Below are 25,199 nucleotides of genomic sequence, written 5' to 3' on the forward strand. Positions count from 1 at the left end.
TCTGGGCAGCTCTCCCCCAGCAGAGTCTCTGTCCCACCCTGGTCCCCTCCCAGCAGAGCTCCTGGCCCTTGGGTACCTTAAGCCTCTTCTTTGCTCCCTGAGCCCCCAGAAGTCTCCCTGTTCCTTAGTTCCCTCCAGGTGCTGGTCTGCGTCTCTGCGCCCCCTGCTCCCAGCCCTCAGCTCCTAGTCCTGACCCTCTGCGCCCTGGCTCCATCGCCCCTCCTGTAGCCAGTGGAGCTGGTGGGCAGCCCCTGTGCTGCGAGCTCCAAGCTCTCGGGAAGCCAGGCCAGCCCTGTGTCTCTGGCACAACTGACCCCGTGCAGCCCGGGCAGGCTTCTGCCCACTGACCGTGACCCGCTCCCTGAAGGCCTGGCGGCCTAGCTGAGCTCCACTGGCCTCTGATGCACCAGCTCCGCTGGTGTGGGCAAGCCCCTGCCAGGGCTCCCTCATCCTTGAGCTGGGTGGGCAGCACGACCGCTGGGCAGCTTGCCTTCCTCCTGCTCGCTCAGGTGCTCCTGGACCCTCTGTGGGGTCCCATCCCTGAGGTGGGGTCTCCCCTTCATTGCCCTCCCCACACTCCGTCTGTCCTTGTCCCTCCTGTAACCCCTGTGGGGTCCCATCCCTGAGGTGGGGTCTCCCCTTCATTGCCCCCCTGCACTCCGTCTGTGTCTGTCCCTCCTGGACCCCACTCACCGAAGGTGGAAGCTGTGGAGGTGGCTTCTTTGCAGCCTGGGTCTCCTGGGCACCCCTTCCCCTTCCCTGCTCTGTCCTAGGCACATGTGCTCCTCCAGGTTGGGCTCTTTGTCCGCAGCCCCACTTTCTAGGAAGTGGTAGCTGAACATCCTAGGAATTCAGTTGCGGACCCGGAGTGTGAACCCCCTAACCACCACCCTGCGAACACTAAGAATGGGACTGAAACCGGTGGCACCGCCTGCTTCCGGAAGTTCCCGTTTCTCTGGGTGGGTGCTGTCTCAGATGACCTGGGGGAGTCCAGACGCAGCAGAGGCGCCTCATTGGGTGTGTGTGGGTGGGGCGACTGGTGCCAGGACCCTAGGGAGACAGTGAGAGTCCTGGCGGTCACCTGTTCCCTGCCTCCCACAGGGATGCTGCCCACATGTCCCACTGCAGACCAGGGTACCAGGCCTTAACTTGAGCCCTCTGGTCCTCCTAGCCCTGGTGGGCACCTCTCCCTTCTCTGATGAGGGTGTGGTGGGCACTCTAATAGGACAGGCAAAAGCTGGGTTCTCGGAGCTGCTGCAGCCAGGGAGTCTGCGCCCATCCCCGGGCTCAGCAAGGCCTCCAGGCAGGGAGGGGCCGGGGGAGCTTGGTGCTTGTATCATGTGTGTGTGCTGCTGGGTGTTACAGCACACACGTGCAGGTCTGTGACAGACACACTTACTACAGGTATGCATAGTATATGATGTATATGTTAATGTGTTAAAATATTTTCTGTGTATGGAGAGCTTCTTTGTGGAAAAAGGGAGAGCTCAGGGGTGCCTGATGGGGGCTGTGAACCTGGAGAAACTGGACGAGGGGCGAGAAGGGGGCCCTGTGACGGTTGGGGGCACGTCCGGCTTCCACCTGTGGGTCCTAGGTCGGACGCAGGGACAAAATGATGGGCGTGGTCATCACTGGTCACCTCCTTGCTGGCGACAGGAGGGCTGTGCAGACTGTGCGGCTTTCTGAGCTGTTGCTGGTCACGGAACCAGTGGCAGCTGGTGCCTGCCGAGGCCCTGTGCCCCCAAACCTCCAGTCCTTCGGCACCTGCCTGCTCCTCCTCAGAAGATAAACTCCTGGCGGGTGTCTGCCTTGGCAGAATTGACAGCCCTGGGAAATGACCAGCCTCACCGCAGCTCAGGCCGACGTGGCTCAGCCCGTCTCCCCTTATCAGTCATGAGTCCCGCGGCCTTGCTGGCGCCAGCCCACGTCTCCATCTTACGGGAGTCATAGATCCACTATCCCCCCAAGTACCAAAGCCCCTCACCTCACTTACAGACAGTCAGAAATCTGTTCCCTAGTCCCTTTGTGTTCACAGCCCCTTCCTCTTAAAAGACCCTGCACGTTCACACTCGGTGCACACGCGGGCACCTGTCGTCTGTGTGGCCCACTGTAGCCGCATGACTATTAAACTTTCCTTTGTTCTTGAACTCCTCCTGGCCTTTGATAAATTTTTTAACCACCCGTGACGCTGGCCCTCCATGTGTCCTCCAACAATAGAGGTCAGACTTTGTGGAAGTCTGATGTGTAGGGAGCAGGCGGCTTCCTGTTCTGGTTCCTGTGGATGATTTCCAGTGCACCCTGGTCCCCCAGCACAGCTCTCCAGTGCACCCTGGTCCTCCCAGGACAGATCTGCTGTGCATCCTCCGTCACAGTTCTGCAGTGCATCCTTGTCCTCCCAGCACAGAAGTGCAGTATCCCCTGGTCCCCTCTGCCCACCTCCGACTGGCTTCTGCAGGCCATTGGGCGCATGTGCGGATCCTGGGATGGGCAGTGGGGGCCGTAAATTTGAAGTGACCACCAGGCGATGCATCCAGTCTGAGGCCAGCTCGGTAACACTGGACAGAGGCCTGTGCTCATCAGCATAGAACTTGGGGCCTGCCTTGGACGTGGTGGGGCTTAGGGGAGTTTGATTAAGAATAGAAACCTTTTAATGTCCATCAACAGATGACTGGATAAAGAACATGTGGTATATTTATACAATGGAATACTAGTCAGCCATAAAAAAGACAACATAACGCCATTTGCAGCAACATGGATGCTCCCGGAGAATGTCATTCTAAGTGAAGTAAGTCAGAAAGAGAAAAAAAAATACCATATGAGATTGCTCATATGTGGAATCTAAAAAAAAAGAAAGAAAGAAAAAAGAAAAGAAGACAAATGAACATGAATACAAAACAGAAACAGACCCATAGACATAGAATACAAACTTGTGGTTGCCAGTGGGAGGAGGTGGGAAGGGACAGAGTGTGATTTCAAAATCTGTAGACACTGACAGGCATATGTAGACTAGATAAACAAGACTATACTGTGTAGCACAGGGAAATATATACAAGATCTTGTGGTAGCTCACAGCGAAAAAAAATGTGACAATGAATATATGTATGTTCATGTACAACTGGAAAACTGTGCTCTACCCTGGAACTTGGCACAACATTGTTAAATGACTATAGCTCAATAAAAATGTTTTTTTTAAAAGAACAGAAACCTTTTCAAAGGCTGTCTTGTGCTAATAAAAATGAGTGCATTTGGCCATCCGACTCTGCCATTTCCACATCCACGGATCCATCCATCTGTGAATTAAAAATATGTAACCCCCTTCGCAAAATCCCAGAATATTCCCTAAAGCAACTGGAACTGGCCACACACTGGCCACTATTCACATCACACTGACGTTGCATTAGGGGTCATAAGCAGCCTAGGGAGGAGTAACGCCTACTGGAGGATGTGCCTGGAGTATGTACGTGCACACACTACACGGCTTGGCAGAAGGGGCTTGAGCATCAGGGGTTTCGGCGTCTGAGGGAGCCCTGGCTCAGTCTCCCGCAGGCGCAAGGCCCAGCTGTCCCTAACTGAAGGGCGCCGCGCGTAGCCTGAGACGTTTCCGTGAACCAGATGCCACGCCTGCAGCTTCCCCCCTAACCCCCGGATGCCCTGGACATGCATTACTGCTCTGAACCTCCCATTTCTTTTGGCAACAGAAGAAAAAGTGGTGTGTTCTGACCCAGGTTCCAGGCCTCAGTCACCACCCTTGGATCCCAGAACAGCCTCAGGCCGTCCTGGCCTTTTGGGCAGAGTGGGGGTGGCTGAGCCAGGTAGGTGGAATCCTTCAGGCTCCCAGCCCTGCACAGTCCCCCACAGGACGTGTCCCCCACAGGACATGTCCCCCGTGGGCTGGCGTCTCTCAGGAGCCTGGGACCAGTACCTTCCGCGTTCACCACAGTCATCCCTAGAGGTGTGGGCTGCACAGCAACCCAGGGGTCTTGTGACACTTCACCCCCAAGTCCACTTTGCAGCACCATGGGAACTCGGCTCCGTCTGACTCCATGTGTCAGAATGTTCTAGAGGCACTGAAGAGGCTCAGGTGGGGGCAGTCTCTCCCTGCAGTGCCCACCCCAGTGGCTGGTGTGGGCTGTCTTCCTGAATGGGAGGCTTGGCATGGTCCGCTCAGATGATCCCGACAGCCCACGGCCTGTGATTCCCTCTGGAATGAGCTCCGGCAGGCTGGCCCCAGCCTCTCTGCAGGTGGGGCGCTCTGTACCTCCCTCAGACTGCGGGAGCCACCCGCCTCACTGCTCCACCCTCGGGCACCCTCTGACAGGCCTTCTTCCCGGGCACGTGTAGATCAGCCGGTCAGGAGCACCAATTGGAGGGATGATTTTGGCAGTGAGTTTGTAGGTACAATGAAAAAGCGCACTTTGTGAAAAGGAAACATAGTTAGTGGAACTTATCTGAAGTGGAAAATGCCTGCCTGTGGAAGACACTGTCGAGAGAATGAAAGGCAGGCCATGGACTGGGAGAATCACACATTTGCAAACCTCGTATCTGATGAAGGACTCGTGTCCGCAATATGCGGAGAAGTGTTAAAAGTCCACAACAAGGAAACAAACGACCCAGTCAAAAGTGACTAAAAGCCCTGGACAGACCTCTCACCTAAGAAGACTCACAGATGCAGAGAAGGAAGCACAAGTTTCCTCCACATCCGACGTCGTTGGAGGCTGTAAGCGAAAACAAGGAAGACCACCACGCAGCTGTTAGAACGGTGGACGTCCAGAAGCAACACCGAAACCCGGCACCTCCCGACGCTGGTGAGGGTGTGGGGCAGCAGGAGGCCTCCTCCGCTGTGGGTGGGTGCAAACGGGAAGAGCCCGTCTGCAGGAGAGCTCGGCAGTTTCTCCAGAATCTAAACCTAATCTTGCCATACAACCCGGCAACTGCATTCCTAGATACTCACCTGTTCAAATGGGCTGAAAACTCATGTCCACCCCAAATCTGTGCAGCGATGTGTATGGTTTATAAATGTCTACAGATGCTTCATTCGTAGCTTAATTCAAACTTGGATGCGCACAGGATGTCCCTCAGTAGGTGAGTGGATGCATCCAGGCAGAGGAACAGGATTGCAGAATAAAAAGGACGAAGCCGTCTGTGAAGAACTGATTTTTTTCATCATTGTATAGCATCCTTCTGGGTCTCTTATGACTGTTTTTACCTTCAAGTCTATTTTGTCCAAGTGTACGCATCCTTGCTTCCTTTTGTTTGCCTTTTCCATGGAGTACGTTTTTCCATCCCTTCGTGACCAGCCTACATGTGTCCTTAAGCCTAAAGTGAGTGCCTTGTGTTGGCACAGATCTGGGCCTTGCTTGTTATCCACTCAGCCACTGTATATCTTTTGCTCTGATAATGTAATCCATTTACATTTAAGGTAATTGTGGCAGGGAAAGGCCTATTATCACTGTTGTTTTTAATAGTTCTCTGTCTGTCTTGTAGTGAACTTGTTCCTCTATTCCTTCTTGCTTCTTTCTTTTGTGCTTCATTGATTTTTTGTGGTGATACTCTTTGATTCTGCCGTGATTCAATAGGTATAAATTTTCAGTTATGCAGAATGAGATCTATTCCGAGGCTCCGTGTGTAACATTGTGCTGACGGTTTACAACACTGCATTGTGCACCCAGATACTTGTTAAGAGAGTAGATTTCGTGATAAGGGCTCTTCACATACATGTGCTGCTCCCCCATCCCAATAAACCCAAAGCACAAGGAAACTTTTAGAGGAATGGATATATCGACTACCCTGACAGTGACGATGGTTTCACAGGTGTCTGCATATGTGCAAACTCAGATGTACCTCGAATATATGCATTTATTTTGTGTATCAATTGTATCTCAACAAAGCTGTTGAAAAAAGAAGTTAGTAGGAGAAGCAATGGGGGGAGGGTATTGATCAATGATAGAGCGTGTGCTTAGCATGCATGAGGTCCTTGGTTCAATCCCCAGTATCTCCATGAAGGAAAACTAATTACCCTCCCATAGTCCCCCAAAGTAAGAAACGACCATTAAAAACGAAGAAGAAATGAGCCATTGAGGCACAAAAGGACATGGGGAAATGAAAATGCGCATTGCTAAGTGAAAGGAGCCAACCGGAGAAGGTTATGCTCGCTGTGAGATTCCTACTACACGGTATTTGAAGGAGCTCACCTATGGAGACAATGAGAAGGCGAGTGGCTGCCAGGAGTTTGTGTGGGAGGGGTGGGGAATGAGGCGGTGAGGTACAGGGGGTCTTCAAGGCAGTGAAATTGTACTGTGTGTTGCTGAAATGGTGGACCGATGGGCAGCAGCCTGAACAGTGAACCTGATCAAGGCAGTTCCATGGACAGCAGCCTCGGGGCCTCTGGATGCAAATGACACCATGCATTTGTCAAAACTCATAGAATTGTGCAGATAATAGTGAGCCATGGTGTTGCCTATGGACTTCAGTTAATCATAATGTATTAACTTGGTTCATCACTTCTGACAAATGTAGCACACTGGAGCAAGATATTCACAACAGGTGAAACTGGGTGTATGTGTGGGGCACTGGAATTTATGGAGCTCTGTGGACTTTCTGTTAGCCTGAAACTACCCTAAAAGGGCAAAGTCTGTTTAATCTAAAAATATCATTACTCCGTGCAGAGCAGCAGAAGCAGGACCATGGACAGTAGCTGAAACAGCCTGCTAGTCCGCGTCAGGACCACGGACAGCGGCCTGGAAGGCCTTGGGTACACACATGGCTCAGCCATTGCCTGACGTGGAAAAGGCCTCATGGACAGCAAATGGGCCCTGTGGAACGCAAGGTAGTTTCAGAGGAAGAACGCAGCCTGGACCAGCGTCCCAAGACCTCGTGTGTCTCGGGGCAGGAGCCATGTCCATCTTCGTAACCTGAGTACTCTTCTTGGCCCAATGTCTTGGAGTCACGCCCCACAGAGAAGCATGATTGATCCCAAGTGTGGTGGGTGGAATTTGAAGATGGTTCCTTATTTTGATATGAATTTGTGTATATACATAGATTTAAGTTAAATACACTTCACTGAGAAAGTTATATTAGTTTCGGGTGGACAACATACAAAATGGTGATTGAATACTTTTAGAGAGTACATTCCACTTGAAGTTATTAGAAGCACTGACTATACTCCCTGTGCTGTGCAATAGTCCTAGTAGCCTATGGATTTTATACATAGTAGTTGGTATTTCTTAATTCCCTGTCCTTACGTAGCCCCTTCCCCCTCTCCTCTCCACACGGGTAACCACTAATTTGATCTGTCTATCTGTGTGTCTGTTTTCCTGTTGTTATATTTACTCACTTCTATTAATGTTTAGATTCCACATACAAGTGATATCCTAGAGCATTTGCCTTTGTCTGACTGACTTCACTAAGCCTCCTACTGCAGAGAACCACCAATGTCACAAACGGCGGAAATCAATCTTCTGCACGGCTGAGCATTATTGCGTCGTGTGTATTCATCGTACCACCTTTATCCATTGTTCTGCCGACAGACACCTGTGTTGCTTCCGTATGCTGACTCTTGTTCATACGGTTGCTATGTACCTTGGGGTGCATGTATCTTTGCAAATTCTTGTTTTTGTTTCCTTCGGATGTACAGGCGGGAGTGGAATTGCTGGACCGTGTGATAGTTGTTTCTTTAGTTTTTCTGAGGATACTCCTTGCTGTTTTCCCCAGAGGCTGCACCCGCTTGCACTCCTGCGACCAGCGACCAGGGCTCCGTCTACCCCATCTCTTCACCAATATTTCTTACTTGCAGTCTTTGTGGTGACATCTCCTCTTGGGTTTGATTTACATTTCCCTAACGATTAGGAATGTGAGCAGCTTTTCACCTGTCTGTTTTTTTTAGTTCCCTCTGTGACGCCCCCCGTTATTTTTGATGTTATATTTTGCTTCTTCCTGTGAACTGCTGTTTACTGCAGTCACAGTTAATTTTACGTAATGTATCTTTTAATCTTTTGCTTATTTAGCTGATGACCTCAGGCTTTAATTTGCCTTTTAGCGGGATTTGCCTTTGCTGTAAATTCTTGCGTCTTGCAATAGCCTGTGTGCTCCCCTCCAGGAAGACCGTTGACATGTCTCTGGGGGTTGATGAACTGCTCCAGGCTCTGCTTGCCTGAGAAGTTCTTGTCTCTCCTTCAGGTCTAAACCACAATCTTGCGGGGTGACGTCTCCTAGGTTGTAGGTTTTTGGCATTCAGCATTTGTATAGATCATGCCTCTCCCGTCTGGTCTGCAGAGTTTCTGCAGAAAAATCAGCTGTTAACTTTGTGGCAGCTCCTTGTACGTGACTCTGTTGTTCTCTTTCTGTCTTCAGAATCCTCTCTTTATCCTTAACTTTTGCCAACTTAATTGTGACGTGTCTTGGTGTGGGTCTCTCTGGGTTGTGTTTGTTTGGGACTGTGTGATTCCTACGCCTGGAAATGTCTCTCTTTCTTCATGGTTGGTGAGTTTTTGCCATAATTTCACTAAGTACATTTTCAACTTCTCTCTCTCTCCCTTCTGCTTCTGGGACCCCGATCATGCCGAAGTTAGGACAGTTGATGTCGTTCCATAGATTCCGTCAACTGCTCTCAGTGTTAAAAAAGTTGTTTTTCCTTTTGTAGTTCTGACTGGGTAATTCCCATGGTTCTGTCTTCCAGGTCGCGTGGGGTCTCCGGTGCCACCTAGTCCCTGTTCGCCCCTTCCAGTGTTTTAAGTTTTAGCCATCGTACCCCTCTGGTGAGTGGTTCTCTTTTTATATTTTCCAGGTCCCTGTAAAGGTTCAAACTGTTTTCATGTGTCCTTTTCCCTAACTTGGTTAGCATTCATATTACTAACGCTCTCACGCTGCCCACTCCCCAGGGAAGACCTGCGTGCCCATGACGTGTCCCCCTGTCCCGGGTCCCCTCCCCGAGGCTGCGTTCCAAACCGAGTACCTCTCTTCCCTCCCTACGTGACTCCTCGTGGACCTTTCTTCAGCGCCTTGGCTGTACAGGAGTCTCTCTGCCAGTCTCCATTTTTCTCCAGTGAGACGTGGTCCACATGTAGATGTAATGTGAATGTGCTCTGTGTCCTTCTACTCCACCGTCTCCGTCTCCTCCTCTCATAACCAACCTGTTCCGTCCACCCCACCCCCTACCGTGTGACAAAGGACGTGTTAGAGGTGATGCTACATACCTCAGCGTATAAGCTGCAGGACACCCAAGGCGGAGGTTATTCATCAACACGAGACGTGAACATCAGCCGAAGGTACGTAAGGTGGGCAATGGGAGTTGAAGCCTTTCTTGGAGGAGGGTTGGCATTTTTATATTACATCTGAGGTAATTCCCCTGCATTAGGTGGAAACACAAAGTGTATTGCTGCCTTTTAATCGGGAAGCTTAACGTGGTGCACGGTGGCCGACAAGCAGTGGGTTGTGCTGTTCTTGTTCTACGTCAGGTTAGCTAAGCCGTGAGCAGCTTTCTTAGCGTTCCCTTCCCTTCGTGTGTCTCTAGGTTAGGGTTGTCCAGAAGAGAAGTTTACACCTGTTGGAGAGCAAACTGAAGGAGCAGTCCCTTGGCTGGGGGGCTCTGCTACAGCCGTGCACGTTGTCACTGACCGGCACCCTCACGCCGTCAGTGTGGAGAAGCTGCTCCTCCGGCGCCCGCCGGCCTCCGCAGGGGTCCAGCCCTGGGCCAGGCAGGTGTGCAGCTCCATCCTGCTGCCACCGGTTTCTTCCACAGGGAGAGACACGGGCCCCAGGTCTTCCTGAAGGCTTTCAGATTTTATTTAACGGGTTAGATTTCTCCTGCTGCCACCGGTTTCTTCCACAGGGAGAGACACGGGCTCCAGGTCTTCCTGAAGGCTTTCAGATTTTATTTAACGGGTTAGATTTCTCCCGTTTAAAAGAATAGGACTTGCCCCCAAGAAAGTGTACCATGTTAAGCCTTTCTCCGGGTTTTGGGGACAGCAAATGCATTCATAAAGTGCAGTCACGACCGCCCGTGTCTCCATAACTCTTCCCATCTTTACGTGTGAAACCCTATGCCCGTAAACAACAACCCCCCGTTCTCCCCCGGCTGCAACCACTTCTGTGTTTTCTCCTTCTGTGAATGCGGCCACTCCTAATCGCTCACCCGAGTGGAATCGCACACGATTCACCGTCTTGCCCGCGGCTCACGGTACGCGTTCCGATGTCCTCCAGGTGCCCCCGTGCTGTCACACACGTCAGAGTGTTCTTCTTTCTCGGGGCAGTACTGTTCCATTGTACGCTCAGCCCACATCGTGCTCATCTGTCCATCCCCGGAAGGACACTCGAGTTCGTGCCTCGTGGTAGGTCTTGTCAACGGAGTTGCTGTGAAGTGGGTGTTCAAGTGCCTCTTTAAGACCTGTTGTATGTTCGCTCGGGTTTATTGTCAGCAGTGAGATTGCTGCAAGTGTGGTAGTTGTTTCTGAAATGTCTTTGAGGGGCTTCCAAACCGTTTTGCACAACGGTAATGCCATCTTATGTTCTCACCAGCAGCGCACAAGGGTTTCTTTTCTCCACATCCACGGACACCACACACGGACAGCAATCCAGGTTTTCAAAGCTCAGACCGGCAGGCGTTCCCCTTGGAGTGCGGGAGGAGGGGGGACCTGGTGGGGGCCCAGGAGCGCAGTGGGGTGGCAGCCCAGGGTGTGTGTGTGTGTGTGTGTGTGTGTGTAAGATGTGGATGGGGGTGCGGGTCGGATAGGTGAGACACTGACAGGAGTGTGTCGGAGCTATTGCCCGGGGCAGCGCCCCTAGGGGTCAGGAGCAGCAGAAAGCTGAGCTCAGGCTCGCACCGGTGCTGACACAGGGGCTCAAGGGAAGGCGTCGGCCACTTCGCTTCCAGGGTCCCAGGAGGGGCTGTGCATGGGGGACGCGCTGTGGCCTGGTGTTGCCCCGGGGTCAGGACGGGGCCCTCAGGCCTGGTGGGGGGCAGCTGTTCTGGGACTGGTGCTCCTCAAGGACCCGCGGGGCCAGCCCGGCATCGAGCGTCCTGGTGTCCCCGTGGGAATGTGTGGCTGGAGGCAGATCCGGGCTCCAGGGGATGGAGGTGAGGGGCAGGGCCTGGGGCTGGGCATGCTGCAGGGACCATAGGCAGGTTCAGCTTGTTGGTTAGGTGTTCCGTGTGAGGGAAATGGCGAGTGGGGGAGACCCCCAGGATGGCTTCCGGAGCACCCTGGAGGCAGAGGGTGCCCAGTGTCCTCACGCCTGGCAGGGTCCCTGAGGGCCGGCGATGCCCCTGGACCCGGCTGCCCGCCCCATGGCCTCACCGTCTCTGGTGCAGAGCCCACTGGAGCGAGCTGTCCCTTTCCTGCATGAAGTTCTCTGTCTTCCTCTGGCTGTCTGTCTGTCTGTGCCCACAGGAAGCTGGAATGGCCCTTTCCACTCAGTGCTGGTCCCAGCTCCCCTCCAGGAGCCTGTCCTGCTGGCCTCCCCTGGGGCCGTGGAGGCACAGACTCGGCACGTTGATTTCGCCCCCTCTTCCCTGACACACTGAAAGGCTCACACAGACACTTGGACAATGTCCAGCCGCCCAGGGCCGCGTCCCGTGGATGACTGAGCTCTCCTGTAGCGCTGGCCTGGACCGCCCAGCAGAGCCAGCCCTGACCAGGCACTGGCCTCCGTTTCCTGGAGCATTTCCTGCGAAGGGCAGACAGCTGTGGATCCTGTGTCTGCCCTCTGGGGAGTGCTGTGTCTCCTACAGCCCGGGACCTGAGACTGTTCCTTTGAGATGGAGCCACCAGGAGGGCCTGGAGCTCAGGGTCTGGCCTCCCCGGAGGACCGAGTCCTGACTGCGTCCCTGCAGCCTTGGCAGCCGGTGGGCACAGTGGCCTTCACGCTCCTCGAGCTGGGACGTGCTGCTCCAGGACGGGAGACAATCATTTCTGTGGTTCCAACCCGACTGCGGTGCGTGTTACAGCAGCCGTGCTGACCAGGCGTCCGACCCCTGGGACTTGCTGCTGACTCCGCGCCCCCAGGGAACCCCAGGGATGGGTGTGGTGGGGGGAGAGCTGAGGCCTGGGGCTGGGAGGGTGTGGCGGGCGGCCAGGCTGTGGAGTCCCCAGGGGAGGGGCCGCAACACAGAGCGACTGCCAGGGAGCTATGGAATGGTAAAGGATGCTTTATTGTCTAGAGAACCGAAAATATGAGAAGCCAGAGTCTCGCAACAAAAACCCAAACCAAAGAGAAACAGCGCAGAAAGTTCATGGGCTCCAGACGTTTAGAAAGGATGCACAGCTCCCCAAGCCAGGCCTGGCGTGACCTCTGGCTGTAGCGCGCCCCCTCTCCCCCGCCACCACCCGGCAGTGGGGCCTGCCCCTCCCCATCCAGGGACAAGACAGGAGAGGCCCAGGGGTCTCGGGCCGGGACGCCGGGGTGTCGGGCTCCCTCCTCCCGGGGTCGCCTCTCACCCCACCCCCCGGTGCAGGGGAGCTCCTGCTGAAGGTGACTCAGGCCGCTGGCCAAGGGACAGGCTGGCTGCGGCCACTGCCCTGTTGTGCCAGTGTCCCTCTTGCTGTGTCCAGCGAGGCTGTGTCCTGCCCCTGGGGGACCCGGTCACCAGTTCCGTCTCTGGGAAGCTGGAGTGGGGAGACCTCACTGCCGTTCCTGGCAGGCCTGGCTCCTGTAGGGGCCATGGGCCCAGGCCCTTCTCAGAGCTGAGTACTTGGCTGACCGTTGGTGGCACATCCAGAAGCTTCCCTGCTGCGAGACGTTGGCCAGGGCTGCATATGTTCCCACCAAGGATCTGACACAGGCACCTCCCCTTGGGGACCCTGCTTGATGACCAATCTGATGGTGTCCACAGAGCTATCCCTGCCCACTGCCCCGGGATGCCAGCCTCCTGCTCATCCAAGGGAACCTGAGGGTGCCCCGGGCACTCCCGGTGAGGACAGGCAGACCCCTAAGCTCAGGTTGGTGGTAGCACCTGCTGCCCAGCTGGCCCCTGAACGTGAGCAATGTGCAGGGTGTGGTCAGTGGTTGCCTTTAAGTCGGAGGATGGAGGTGCGGGTGAGCATGGCCGAGAGCTCAGAACTGGCAGGGCAGCGGGCGGAGTAGTGGCTGAGCAGCTCGGAGTGATGAACGGGGTACCTCTGGGGCCTGTGGTGGCCGTGGACACCCCCAGAGGACACGCTAGGCCCCCTGCCCGATCATGTTTCTGTAGTCTGGGACGATCGTCTGCTTCAGCTCCAACACCGAGGAGAAGATCCACTTCACCTGCAGGGACGGCGGGTGTGAGCACAGCCGGGGCCCCCATGCCAGCTTCCCCCAAGGACCTGGCCTCCCAGCCCTGGGACTGCCGGCCGCAAGTGTGCTCAGGTGGGGTGGCGCGAGGACTACATGGGCACAGCCGCGGACAGCGAGGTCCCGACCAGGACATAGAGGGACAGTGAGAGAATAGAATGGACTGGAGAGACAGAGGAGGACAGACAGTGGACAGAGAGGACAAGAGGGGAGAGTGAGGAGACAGTGACGGGACTGTGAGGGGACAGGAAGGGGACAGGGAGGGACATGGAGGGACAGGGAGTGGATAGGGAAGGCGGACTGTGCGGGCACCGTGTGGGGACAGCAGGCACCGCTGGCCTGGCCCGCCCACCTTGAAGAGGGTCACTGTGGCGCTGTAGCACACGCTGAGCAGGAAGAGGGTGATGAATATGGAGATGGTGGTCCACAGCCCGTCCAGCTCCCCGCTCTGGGCCTCGGCACAGCTCTCCTCCTCCAGGAGTGGCTCTGGACAGGGAGGGGGTGTTCAGCTCTGTGGCTGCCCGTCACGTGCCAGGGCAGGGTCAGTGGCGCCTGGGGTGGGTCCCTCTGTGACAGGGCGGGTGGGGCACTAGGATCCCCCTGGGGGGCTGGATCAATGGTTCCCTTAGGTCAGTCCCTGGGCAGCGACCTCGTGTCCCCCATTCCTCCAGCTTGGGCCTCAGTCTTGGCCGGACTCCTTGGGCCCAGATCTCGGCCTGGTCAGTGGGGGCCCCTATCCTCTCCTCTGCTGTGCCTTTCATGGGGTCCTCTGCGGGGAGGGTGCCCTGACCCCTGCCTTCCCTCCCACTGGAGGCCAGGCCTAGAAGGCAGGGTCTGCAGAGCAGGGCTGTGGTGGGTCCTACTGCAGGGAAGGGCGGAGGCAACCTTGGGGTGTCCTTGTGTGCCCAAGGGGGTGGGGTCGGCGTGCTAGGGACCAGTGGGGTGTTGGGTCTCTGTGTGTTGAGGAGGGGGTGCAGGTGTTCTGGGGAGAGGAGGGGTGGGGGTCTGAGCTGACCAGTGTGGTCAGAGTGTGGTCTGTGCTGCTGGGGCTTTGAGGAGTGGGGACCAAGCTGTTGTCCACAGAGGGTTCATGAGACCCGGCTGCAGGCTCCGGTCTGGCCCCGGGCGGGTACCCCGTTGAGGACCCAGTGAGCAAGGCTGGCCTGTGTGCACTTTTGTGGTTCAGCGCTTTGTGCAGTTGCACAGGAAATGAGTGTGCGTGAGTATGCAGGAGGACGAGGGGTGTGCAGGCTGTTGTGCTCCATGAGAAGGCTTGTTTCCTATGGGTCTAGGTGAATGTCCCCTCGAGTGTACCGTTCTGGCCCGAGAACCTTGCCTGCGGGAATGTGGGGCCTGATCCCCGTGCGTCCTGCGAGCAGGAGGCCTGTGCCCCCATTGCTGGCCTGGCGTGGATCCCATGTTGACAGGGTGTCAGCACGTGGGCCTTTGAGGCCCCGGGGTCGGGAACTGCGGGGATAAGGACCTGCCACTGTCCCACAGTTGGGCTTGGACAGAGGTGGGAAGAACTATGTATTCATTTCCGTGAGGGTCCCTGGGAGGCTCTACCAGTGTCCTCTGCACACTCCAGCCTGAGCAGGTGCTGGCTCGACACTGGACCCTAGGGAGCTGCTGCCTCTGGCAGACCCCATCCCTTGCCTCTGGTCATCCCCAGTCCCCTGATGGCACCAAGGTTGTCCTCAGAGCCTGGGCTGCCCCCGCCTCCCGCAGGCCCGGCGGGCGCCGGAGCTCTGCTCGGAAAGAACCGTGACAGTGCTGCAGGGCCCCAGGGAGGCCCTGGGTGTTTTATTTCATGCTGGCCTGGGAGGTATGTACACAGGGGTGGGGCTCAGGCGTCCACTCGGGACCCTGGGAGCCTCGGGGAGGGGGGTTCGCTGGGGTGCCGGGGTGAGGCTCATTTACCCGGAGACTGGGAGATGGATTTCTGGGTGTAGTGGTTGTGCAGGGCCTCATGCATCACCACACAGGTTAAGGTTTCTCCCCGCTGCCACGTGTTCTTTCCCACCGAGAGCTTGCTGTAGAGGAAGTAGGTCCCGTCGTTGTCCAGCTGTGGCGGCGTGTTGGCGTAGGTGCCCTCTGACTCCGGCTGACCGTTCCTCTGCCACTCAACGTTGATGTCAGCTGGGTAGAAGCCTTTGACCAGGCATGTTACGCTCACGGTGTCCTTGGCCAGCTCTTCCCGGTGTGGGGCCAGGGTGTACACCTGCGGCTCCCGGGTCTGCCCTGTGGGGACAGGTGTGTCTGTGAGCACGATGGTCACTCCGAGCAGCCCCACAGGACTCTCCCGCGCCCGTTGTCCATCCCACCTTTGGCCTTGGAGATGGTCCTCTCGATGGGGGCCGGGAGAGCTTTGTTGTTGACCTTGCACTTGAATTCCTTCCCCGTCAGCCAGTCCTGGTGCTGGATGGGCAGGACGCTGACCACGCGGTACGTGCTGTTGAACTGTTCCTCTTTTGGCTTCGTATTGGCCGTTCGCACCTCAACGCCATCAATATACCAGTTGAAATTGACCTCGGGGTCTTCCTTTCCGACGTCCACTACAACGCACGTGACCTCGGGCCTCCCAGAAATGGAGAGGACGTCCTTGGGTTTCGGGGGGAAGACAAAGACAGAGGGCCCTCCTGGGAGCTCAGGGGCTGGCAAGGAAGACAGGGTGGGCAGTTAGCACCTGGGCCAGCCTTGTCCAGGGCACATGCATTCCCAGCATACCAGGGCTGTGGCCACCTCCTTGTTAAAGAGGGAGTGGCTTGTCTGACTCACCTGGACATTGGGGACACGTGCATCCTCCATGTGGTTCTGCAAAGAAAGCAGACAGGAGGTTTCTTGGTGAGGAGGCAGGCCTGTTGGGGCGGGCATAGGGCAGGGACAGATTTTGGCAGGTCCAGCACCAGCTATGTGCGGTAGCGTTGTGCAGCCTGTGCCCACCTTGAACCTGGTGGAAAATCCAGAGGACCCCTAACATAGCCTGGGAGGCCTCCAGGCGAGGAGACCGCTCCTCCTCTGATACCCTGGACAGAGGTCGCCATACTGGCATGTGGTTCGAGCCGGGAGGAGGGCTGACCTCGGTCCTGTGTGGGAGTGGACGCCCTCCCTGAGGCCTGTGCACTTACCCACACGCTTGTCCACCTTGGTGCTGCTGGCCGGGTGGGCTACGTTGCAGATGAAGGTCTTGCCGGTTGAGCTGCTTGTGGGCAGTGTCACCAAGCTGCTGAGGGAGTAGAGCCCCGAGGACATGAAGACTGATGGGAAGGTGTGGACGCCGCTGGACAGGGCGCCTGAGTTCCAAGTCACCGTCACCGGCTCAGGGATGTAGCCCCAGACCAGGCAGCCGAAGGCCACTGTGGAGCCAGGCGTGTCCCCGCATCTAGCAGTCAGAGGATAGACCGATGGGGCCTTGGTGGAGGCTGCAAGATAGTAGGCCGTGTGACTACCAGGGCTTCACCCCTGGGAGGGTCCGGGCAGGGTGTAACGAGCCCAGGTCTGGGCACCCCTGAGCCCAGTGCCCACGTGCTTCCAGAATGTCTGTAAACCAGCTGGTCGGCAGGGCCCTCACCACCCGGGGCCTCGTGCCTCTGCATCTGTGGGTCAGAGCTGGGTGATCACCTGGGTGACAGCCCCCCAAGTCCCTAACCTCCTGCAAGTGCCTGGCCTGACTGAGCCCTGTGTCTGAGTCCTCACCAGTGCTGCGTGCTACCCGGGCAGCATCCGCTGGTCCCCTGAGCTCACCGTCCTGTTGCCCTAGCCCGGCCCTGCCCTGGGTGAGCGGGCCTCTCCTTGGCGTGGTGGGCCTCCACCACCTAGAAGCCTGCTCGTAGCCCCTTGCCTGGCCTGCTCTTTGCCCTTTGGGCCTGTGTCTCGTGGGTCAGCTCTGCATGCAGAGCACCTGTGCCCTGGGACCTGGCCCCCCTGGACCCAGGCTCCCTTGGACCCTGGCCCTGCAGGTCTCCTCCTTGGCCCCTCTCCTTTCATCCCTGTGGCCTCAGCCAGGTTGCTGAGTCTTTGCCTCGGGGAGCTCTGGTCCCTCTTCTGGTCCTCCAGCTTGAGCCCCTCAGCTAACTACCCCCTCCAACCGGGGCCCCTGACGCCACCCCAGCTCGTGGCTCCCAGGTCACTATCCTCTGACCTCAGCCCCCTGCTCACTGGCAGCCTCTGAGATCCTTGTCGCAGGAGACACTGATCAAGAGCAGCCGTACCCTGGCTGAGCTCCTCGTTTGGCTGTGCCTTAGTTCCGGGCTTTAATCCGCTAGCTACAGGGGAGCCCCGCTGTCATGCTGAGCCCTTGCTCATTCTCACAATAACAACTGGCCTCCTGGACCACTTTAGGCTTCCTTCTGCCCTCCCATCCCCCTGTTCACCAATACAAGCTCTAGTAGCTTCTAGGAGCTCCTCAGGGCAGTCCTGTACCTGCCGGCCCGCAGCCTACAGGTGATAGCTCTGATTGCTCCCTGGAGCCCCTGGGGCTGCCCCCTGAACTCCCAGCCCTCTGCTCCTCTTCAGAAGCTCAACCTGCTCCCTGGAGCCCATTGGGCTGCCCCTGACCGCACCCCTCCGCCCTCCCAGCCCTCTGCTCCCATGCACAAGCTCAACCTGTGCCCTGGAAACCCTGGGGCTGCCCCCTGCCCTCCCAGCCCTGTGCTCCCCTGCAGAAGTTCAACCTGTGCCCTGGAGCCCCTGGGGCTGCCCCCTGCCCTCCCAGCCATCTGCTGACCCGCAAGAGCTCCACCTGCTCCCTGGAGTCCCCCTGGGCTGCCCCCTGCCCTCGCAGGCCTCTGCTCACTTGCATAAGCTCAACCTGCTCCCTGGAACCCCTGGGGCTGCTCCCTGACCTCCCAGACCTCTGCTCCCATGCAGAAGCTCAACCTGTGCCCTGGAGCCCCTGGGGCTGCTCCCTGCCCTCCCAGCCCTCTGCTCCCCTGCACAAGCTCAACCTGTGCACTGGAGCCCCTGGGGCTGCCCCCTGCCCTCCGTGCCCTCTGCTCTCCTGCAAAGCTCAGCCTGCGCCCTGGAGCCCCTGGGGCTGCTCCCTGCCCTCCCTGCCCTCTGCTCCCCTGCACAAGCTCAACCTGCTCCCTGGAACACCTGGGGCTGCTCCCTGACCTCCCAGCACTCTGCTCCCATGCACAAGCTCAACCTGTGCCCTGGAAACCCTGGGGCTGCCCCCTGCCCTCCCAGCCCTCTGCTCCCATGCACAAGCTCAACCTGTGCCCTGGAGCCCCTGGGGCTGCCCCCTGCTCTCCGTGCCCTCTGCTCTCCTGCAAAGCTCAGCCTGCGCCCTGGAGCCCCTGGGGCTGCTCCCTGCCCTCCCTGCCCTCTGCTCCCCTGCACAAGCTCAACCTGCTCCCTGGAACACCTGGGGCTGCTCCCTGACCTCCCAGCACTCTGCTCCCATGCACAAGCTCAACCTGTGCCCTGGAAACCCTGGGGCTGCCCCCTGCCCTCCCAGCCCTCTGCTCCCATGTACAAACTCAACCTGTGCCCTGGAAACCCTGGGGCTGCCCCCTGCCCTCCCAGCCCTCTGCTCCCATGCACAAGCTCAACCTGTGCCATGGAAACCCTGGGGCTGCCCCATGCCCTCCCAGCCCTCTGATCCCATGCAGAAGTTCAACCTGTGCCCTGGAGCCCCTTGGGTCTCCCCCTTGCCCTCGCAGGCCTCTGCTCCCCGGCAGAAGCTCAACATGCTGCCTGGAACCTCTGGGCTGCCCACTGCCCTCCCAGCTCTCTGCTCCCCTGCAGAAGCTCAACCTGCTCCCTGGAGCTCCTGGGTCTGCCCCCTGCCCTGCCAGCCCTCTGCTACCTTCACAATCTCAACCTGCTCCCTGGAACCCATGGGGCTGGCCTCTGCCCTCACAGCCCACTAATCACCCACTTAAGTCCCACCAGTTCCCAGGAGCACATCGGGGCTGCCCCCTGCCCTCGCAGGCCTATGTTCCCCTGAAGAAGCTCAACCTGTGCCCTGGAGCCCCTGGGGCTGCTCCCTGCCCTCACAGGCATCTGCTCCCATGCACAAGCTCAACCTGCTCCCTGGAACCCCTGGGGCTGCTCCCTGACCTCCCAGCCCTCTGCTCCCTTGCACAAGCTCAACCTGCTCCCTGGAAACCCTGGGGCTGCCCCCTACCCTCCCAGGCCTCTGCTCCCATGCAGAAGCTCAACCTGTGCCCTGGAGCCCCTGGGGCTGCCCCCTGCCCTCCCAGCCCTCTGCTCCCCTGCAGAAGCTCAACCTGTGCCCTGGAGCCCCTGGTCCTGACCCCTGCCCTCCCAGCCATCTGCTGACCCGCAAGAGCTCCACCTGCTCCCTGGAGTCCTCCTGGGCTGCCCCCTGATCTTGCAACCCTCTGCTCCCATGGAGAAGCTCAACCTGCTCCTTGGAGCCCCTGGGGCTGTCCCTTGCCCTCCTAGCCCTCTGCTGACCTGCCCTAGCTAAACCTGCTCCCTGGATCCCTGGATGCTGCTCCTTGCCCTCTCTGCCCCCTGATCACCTACATAAGCCCAACCAGCTCCCTGGAAACCCTGGGGCTGCCCCCTACCCTCCCAGGCATCTGCTCCCATGCAGAAGCTCAACCTGTGCCCTGGAGCCCCTTGGGGCTGCCCCCTGCCCTCGCAGGCCTCTGCTCACTTGCATAAGCTCATCCTGCTCCGTGGAACCCCTGGGGCTGCTCCCTGACCTCCCAGGCCTATGCTCCCATGCACAAGCTCAACCTGTGCCTTGGAGCCCCTGGGGCTGCCCCCTGCCCTCCCAGCCATCTGCTGACCCGCAAGAGCTCCACCTGCTCCCTGGAGCCCCCTGGGCTGCCCCCTGATCTTGCAACCCTCTGCTCCCATGGAGAAGGTGAACCTGCTCCTTGGAGCCCCTGGGGCTGCCCCCTGCCCTCCCAGCCCTCTGCTCACCTGCAAAAGCTCTACTTGCATCCTTGGAAATTCAAGGAATGTCCCACTGCCCTCCTGCCCTTCAGTGGCCTCTGACTTACACAAGCTCCAACTTCTCTTGAACTCCAAGTTAGCTTCTTGCCCCCGTCCACTCCCAGGCTTCTGCTCATGTGCACAAGCTCCATGTGTTTTTAGAGCGCCTGGGGCTGCCCTCCTTGACCTCCAGGTGTTCTGCCACCTCTTACATTCAGCCTCCCTGACCTTTGTCCCTGGTGCTGGCCCATGGCAGCCTCTGACCCTCTGGGTCAACGCAGAGCCCTCAGCCTAGTTCCGCTCCACTCCCTGACTCCTGTGTTAACCCCAGGGCTGGTTTTCTCCCTGGAACCCCACCCTGGCCCCCTCCCAGCAGGGATGGCTTTCTCCCTGGAGTCCCACCCTGGCCCCCCCCACCCCAGCAGGGATGTCTTTTCTCCCTGGAACCCCACGCTGGCCCCCTCCCAGCAGGGATGGCTTTCTCCTTGGAGTCCCACGCTGGCCCCCTCCCAGCAGAGCTCCTCGTCCCTGGGTACCGTCACCCTCTTTTGTGTCCCCAGTGTCCCCAGAGGTCTCCCCTGGCCCCTGGCCCTTCCAGGTGGTGGGTCGGCTGCCTGTGCCCACCAGCTCCCAGCCTTCTACTCAGCTGCTCCTGGACCCTTGTGGGGTCCCTGAGGTGGGGCCTCCCCTCCAGTGCCCCCCTGCGCTCCCTCTGTCCCTGCTCCTCTTGGGCTGCACTCACCGAAGGCGGAGGCCATGGAGGTGGCTCCCCTGCAGCCTGGGTCTCCGTGCTGCCCCCACCCCTTCCCTACTCTGGCCCCAGGCACCTGCGCTCCTCCAGGCCGACCTCTGTGCCCGCAGCCCCAGCCCCTAGGATTTCGTAGCTGGATTCCCGGAGATGTGAGCTGACTGCCCGCAACCCTGCGAACACTAAGAGCGGGACTGAAACCGGTGGCACCGCCTGCTTCCTGAAGTTCCCTTTTCTCTGGGTGGTTTCTGTCTCAGATGGCCTGGGGGGAGTCCAGACGCAGCAGAGGCGCCTCACGTGGGTGCCTGGGGGTGGGGCGAGTGGTGTCCTGGGACCTCGGGCTCAGAGTGGGAGTCCCTGCGGTCACTTGTTCCGTACCTCCCACAGGGATGCTGCCCGCTTGGCTGGCTGTTGCCTGGGGCACCCGGCCTCCCCCCGAGCCCTCGGTCCTCCCAGGGCCAGTGGTCACCTCTCTCCCCTCTGGTGAGTGCGGTGGGCACAGGCTGCAACCTAACCCAGCTTTGTCCTGTCCGCCTGCCAGCACGGCCTCTTGGGTGGGCGGCTGTCTTCCTCTGGGTCCAAGCCTCTTCTCTCCCTCCATCCGTGGCCCCATCCCTGTCCCCCATCTCTGACCGAAGGGCGGTGTGACACGCAAGGTCAGAGGGAAGCTGTTTCCCCAGCAGCAGCTGTCTTCTGTGCTGCAGAGTTCACGGTGGTCTCTGGGGCTGGAAGATGGCTCTCTGGCTGAGAAAGAGCATGCAGGCCCTCCACCGCTGTGTGTGTCCCAAGAGTGGGGACGGGGACCCTCGGCTTCTCCTGTCTTGGAGTGCCGCAGCTCACTCCGAGCCCCGTGAGCACCCTGGGCGGTTCTGTGCCTGCAGCATCAGGGTCCCTGGGAGATAACGTAGTGCCCACTTCAGAAGTGCCGCGGGTGGGGAAGGGGCTTCCCGGGCACGTGTCCTACAAGGGCTGGGTGGGCGACATGCGTGCTGTGCCCCTTCCGGCCTGCCCAGAGCGGAGTCCAGCCCAGGTGCTCTGCTGGGCCCCACAGGACCGCCCGCCACCCCTGCTCTGCTCGCTTCCTCCGGGGATCACCGCCCCTGCTCAGACCCGCTCCGCCACCTTCACCTTCGTCTCCGCTTGTGTCCAGGTCCCAAGATGCACTTGGGGCTGTTTTTTAACAGCGACTGTGAGCTACTGTCACGAGACCTGGTGTCTCCTAAGTTGCTGAAAATGCTTTAACAGGATAAGGAGAGCCTGATTATTCCGAGCTGGTGCAGCCAGGGAGTCCACACCCACCACCGGGCTTGGCAGAGCCTCCAGGCAGGCAGGGACGCGGGAGAGCTTTGCGGTTTTATTATGTGTATGTACTGTTCAGTGTTACTGTACACATACACACGTCTGTGACATATGTTTCTAACACATGCATGCATAGTGTATAATAAATACTCTGTTAATCGATTAAAATAGTCTCTGTGTATAGGGAGGTTCTTTATAGAAAAAGGGCGAGCTCTGGGGTGCATGATGGGGCGGTGGGCTGGGGAAGCTGGACGCCCCTGGGGAGGCTGGACGCAGGCGCCCCTGTGATGGCTGGGGGCACGTCCGGCTTTCTCCCGTGGGTCCTAAGGTGGACGCAGGGACAAAATGATGGACGCTGTCGGTTACTGGTCGCACCCCTGCCGGGCATGGGGGTGCTGTTACAGGTTGCTCGGCTTCTTGGACTTTCACTGGAGGTAGAGGTCTCACTTCCTGCAGGTCTGCCGTGTGGGGAGCAGGCGGCTTCCTGGGCTGGTTGCTGTAGATGGTCTCCCGTGCATCTCGGTCCTGCCAGCTCAGATCTTCTGTGCACCCTCATCCTCCCAGCACAGATCTCCCGTGCATCCTGGTCCTGCCAGCTCAGATCTTCTGTGCACCCTCATCCTCCCAGCACAGGTCTCCCGTGCATCCTGGTCCTGCCAGCTCAGATCTTCTGTGCACCCTCATCCTCCCAGCTCAGATCTCCCGTGCATCCTGGTCCTGCCAGCTCAGATCTTCTGTGCACCCTCATCCTCCCAGCACAGGTCTCCCGTGCATCCTGGTCCTGCCAGCTCAGATCTTCTGTGCACCCTCATCCTCCCAGCACAGGTCTCCCGTGCATCCTGGTCCTGCCAGCTCAGATCTTCTGTGCACCCTCATCCTCCCAGCTCAGATCTCCCGTGCATCCTGGTCCTGCCAGCTCAGATCTTCTGTGCACCCTCATCCTCCCAGCACAGGTCTCCCGTGCATCCTGGTCCTGCCAGCTCAGATCTTCTGTGCACCCTGGTCCTCCAGCACAGATCTGCAGTGCACCCAGGTCCTCCCAGCTCAGATCCACATTTCACTCTGCTCTCCTGCCTCAACTCAGATCTCTAGTGCCTCCTGGCACTCCCAGTACTGGCTGGACAGGGATCAGATGGAGGTAGCTAGAGGTGGAAGCTGCCTGGCTGTCTTCCTGCAGGGCTGATGGACACCTCCCTGTGCACGCTCCCTCCTCTTTGCCAGGGCTCTCAGACTTTGCTTGCCCCTTGCCAGGTCCGGGAGAGGCTTGCTCTTGTAGGAGAGGGGGCCAGTTCCCCCTTCCACCTCAGGTTTCTGAAACAAGCGTCTCCCGGGGGGATTGGAATATAGGAACAGAGGGTGCCCCGGATGAGCACGGGGCAGGGGGTCGACACGGGGTGGACAGACCCGGACAAAAGGACTTGAGTCGTAGCCAAGGGTGAAGACGAAGGAGAGGGACTCTGTGTCTCTGGCCAGCGTAGCGGGGAAGGTGGGTACACGGGCTGACGGGAGAGGCAGTGAGGCCGGCTTGCAGGGCAGGCCCTGGCAGGTGCTGATAAGGGTCTGCTGTGTCCCCAGGTGTCGCCCTGCTTTGCCTCGTAGGAGGCAGGAGGCGGAGAGTTTGCCTTGTGCCTGCTTTTCTGATTGCCTGCGGCTCAAAACAATCCTTGCGTCCATGCTGTGTGGCTTAGACGGACCACGGGGAGGTGTGCAGGGCTCGGGGCCCCACGCTCAGCTCATACCTGGGTCCGCAAGCGGCTCCCCCATCACTGCCTTCTCCAGCGGTCTCCTTGGAGGCATCCGTCTGAACCGTGCAGGTGGGAGGGCAGCTCCTGGGGCTCCTGCTGGGCCACACCCCTGACCTCTCAGCTCCCCGAGCCTGCAGCTTTTAACCACAAAGCCCCTCCCCGTGCCCCGTCCAAGCAGAGTTTTATGACTGGGGCGCCATCAGTGACACCCAAGCCTGCCCCCCAGGCCCATCACACTGAGTGTGACGGAGGCAGAGTAGGGACTGGTTTCTTGACTCCTGCTGCACCCTACCTCCCACGGCAGAGACCACCCTGGGCTGAGACCCACCAGGACGGCAGGCAGGCTGCTCGGTGGGTGGTGATGGCAGCATGGTGGGTGCGCCCTGTGCTGGAGTGGAGCAGGGAGAGGAGCTGAGTCTATGGTTGGAGGATGGAGCTGTTGAGCAGTGTGGGGAGGCTGTGCGTTTACAGAAGGAGGAAACGCAGGACGGCCCCTGGGCAAGAGCCACAGACGGAGTTAGCCAACGACGGGCCAGGGCGCTGGCTGGGCCTTGCTCCCTCCGTTCCCTGGGTGCTGACGCTGTTATCACAGTGGTTGGCGGCTGATGGGCACGGGAGCCCGCAGCTCCCCTTGGAGGAAGGTGTGGGGAGCGAGAGGGGTCCAGAGGAGTGAGGGAGCAATGGAAGGCTGCGGCCCCGGGAGAGAATTTGTGTTAAACCACTCCCGGGGGCTCACAGATTTGCCTGCCGCTGAGGTCTGCTGTCCGGGTGGGACAGGAGGGAAGGGGGCAGGGCACCGCCATTGAAGGAATGACACGACGATTAGCACCAAGACGGTGGGAGACTCAACTCCCAGTAGATCTTGAGGCCCAAGATGGTGGAAGCGTTGACTTCCAGTTGGCCTTGAGCTTCACTATAGGCTCATTGTAATATACTAGCCTGGTAAATGGCGTTCCCACAGGGGCCAGGACAGTTCTGAGGCTGGCCATAAGGCTAACAAGTGGGTGGTGGCCCAAGACCTGGGAACCCCTGCCCCTTCCCCAAGGTGGCTGGAACGATCCTCCCACTAGTTAGCATGTGACGCTACTGAGCCCATGGGAACCAGCACCCCCACTCCGCGTGGCCGCTCTCCCTGCTGAGCGGGACGCCCGTGCTCTGTCTACGGAGTGTGCATCTGTCTAAACAACCTACTTTTACTCACCTATGGCTTGCTCTTGAATTCTGCCCCG

At 58.4% G+C, this 25,199-nt stretch overlaps 1 protein-coding gene, 1 long non-coding RNA gene and 1 gene segment (V, D, J or C); 1 reads left to right on the plus strand and 2 right to left on the minus strand.

The window, feature by feature from the left end:
- Nucleotides 1-25,199, minus strand: part of LOC102541206 (immunoglobulin alpha-2 heavy chain-like) — a 206,450-nt gene that overhangs the window by 33,126 nt on the left and 148,125 nt on the right.
- The window catches only part of LOC116279899 (immunoglobulin gamma-1 heavy chain-like), a 165,011-nt gene that overhangs the window by 3,788 nt on the left and 136,024 nt on the right, over nt 1-25,199 (minus strand). The gene's annotated exons all lie outside the window — the stretch shown is intronic.
- LOC140697060 (uncharacterized) lies at nt 9,429-11,985 on the plus strand. Its single transcript, XR_012073877.1, has 4 exons — nt 9,429-9,696; nt 10,198-10,325; nt 10,513-10,572; nt 11,385-11,985. It is a non-coding gene; the product is annotated as an uncharacterized lncRNA (long non-coding RNA).

The sequence above is a fragment of the Vicugna pacos genome, chromosome 6 (genome assembly GCF_048564905.1).
Source record: "Vicugna pacos chromosome 6, VicPac4, whole genome shotgun sequence".
Classification (NCBI taxonomy): domain Eukaryota; kingdom Metazoa; phylum Chordata; class Mammalia; order Artiodactyla; family Camelidae; genus Vicugna; species Vicugna pacos.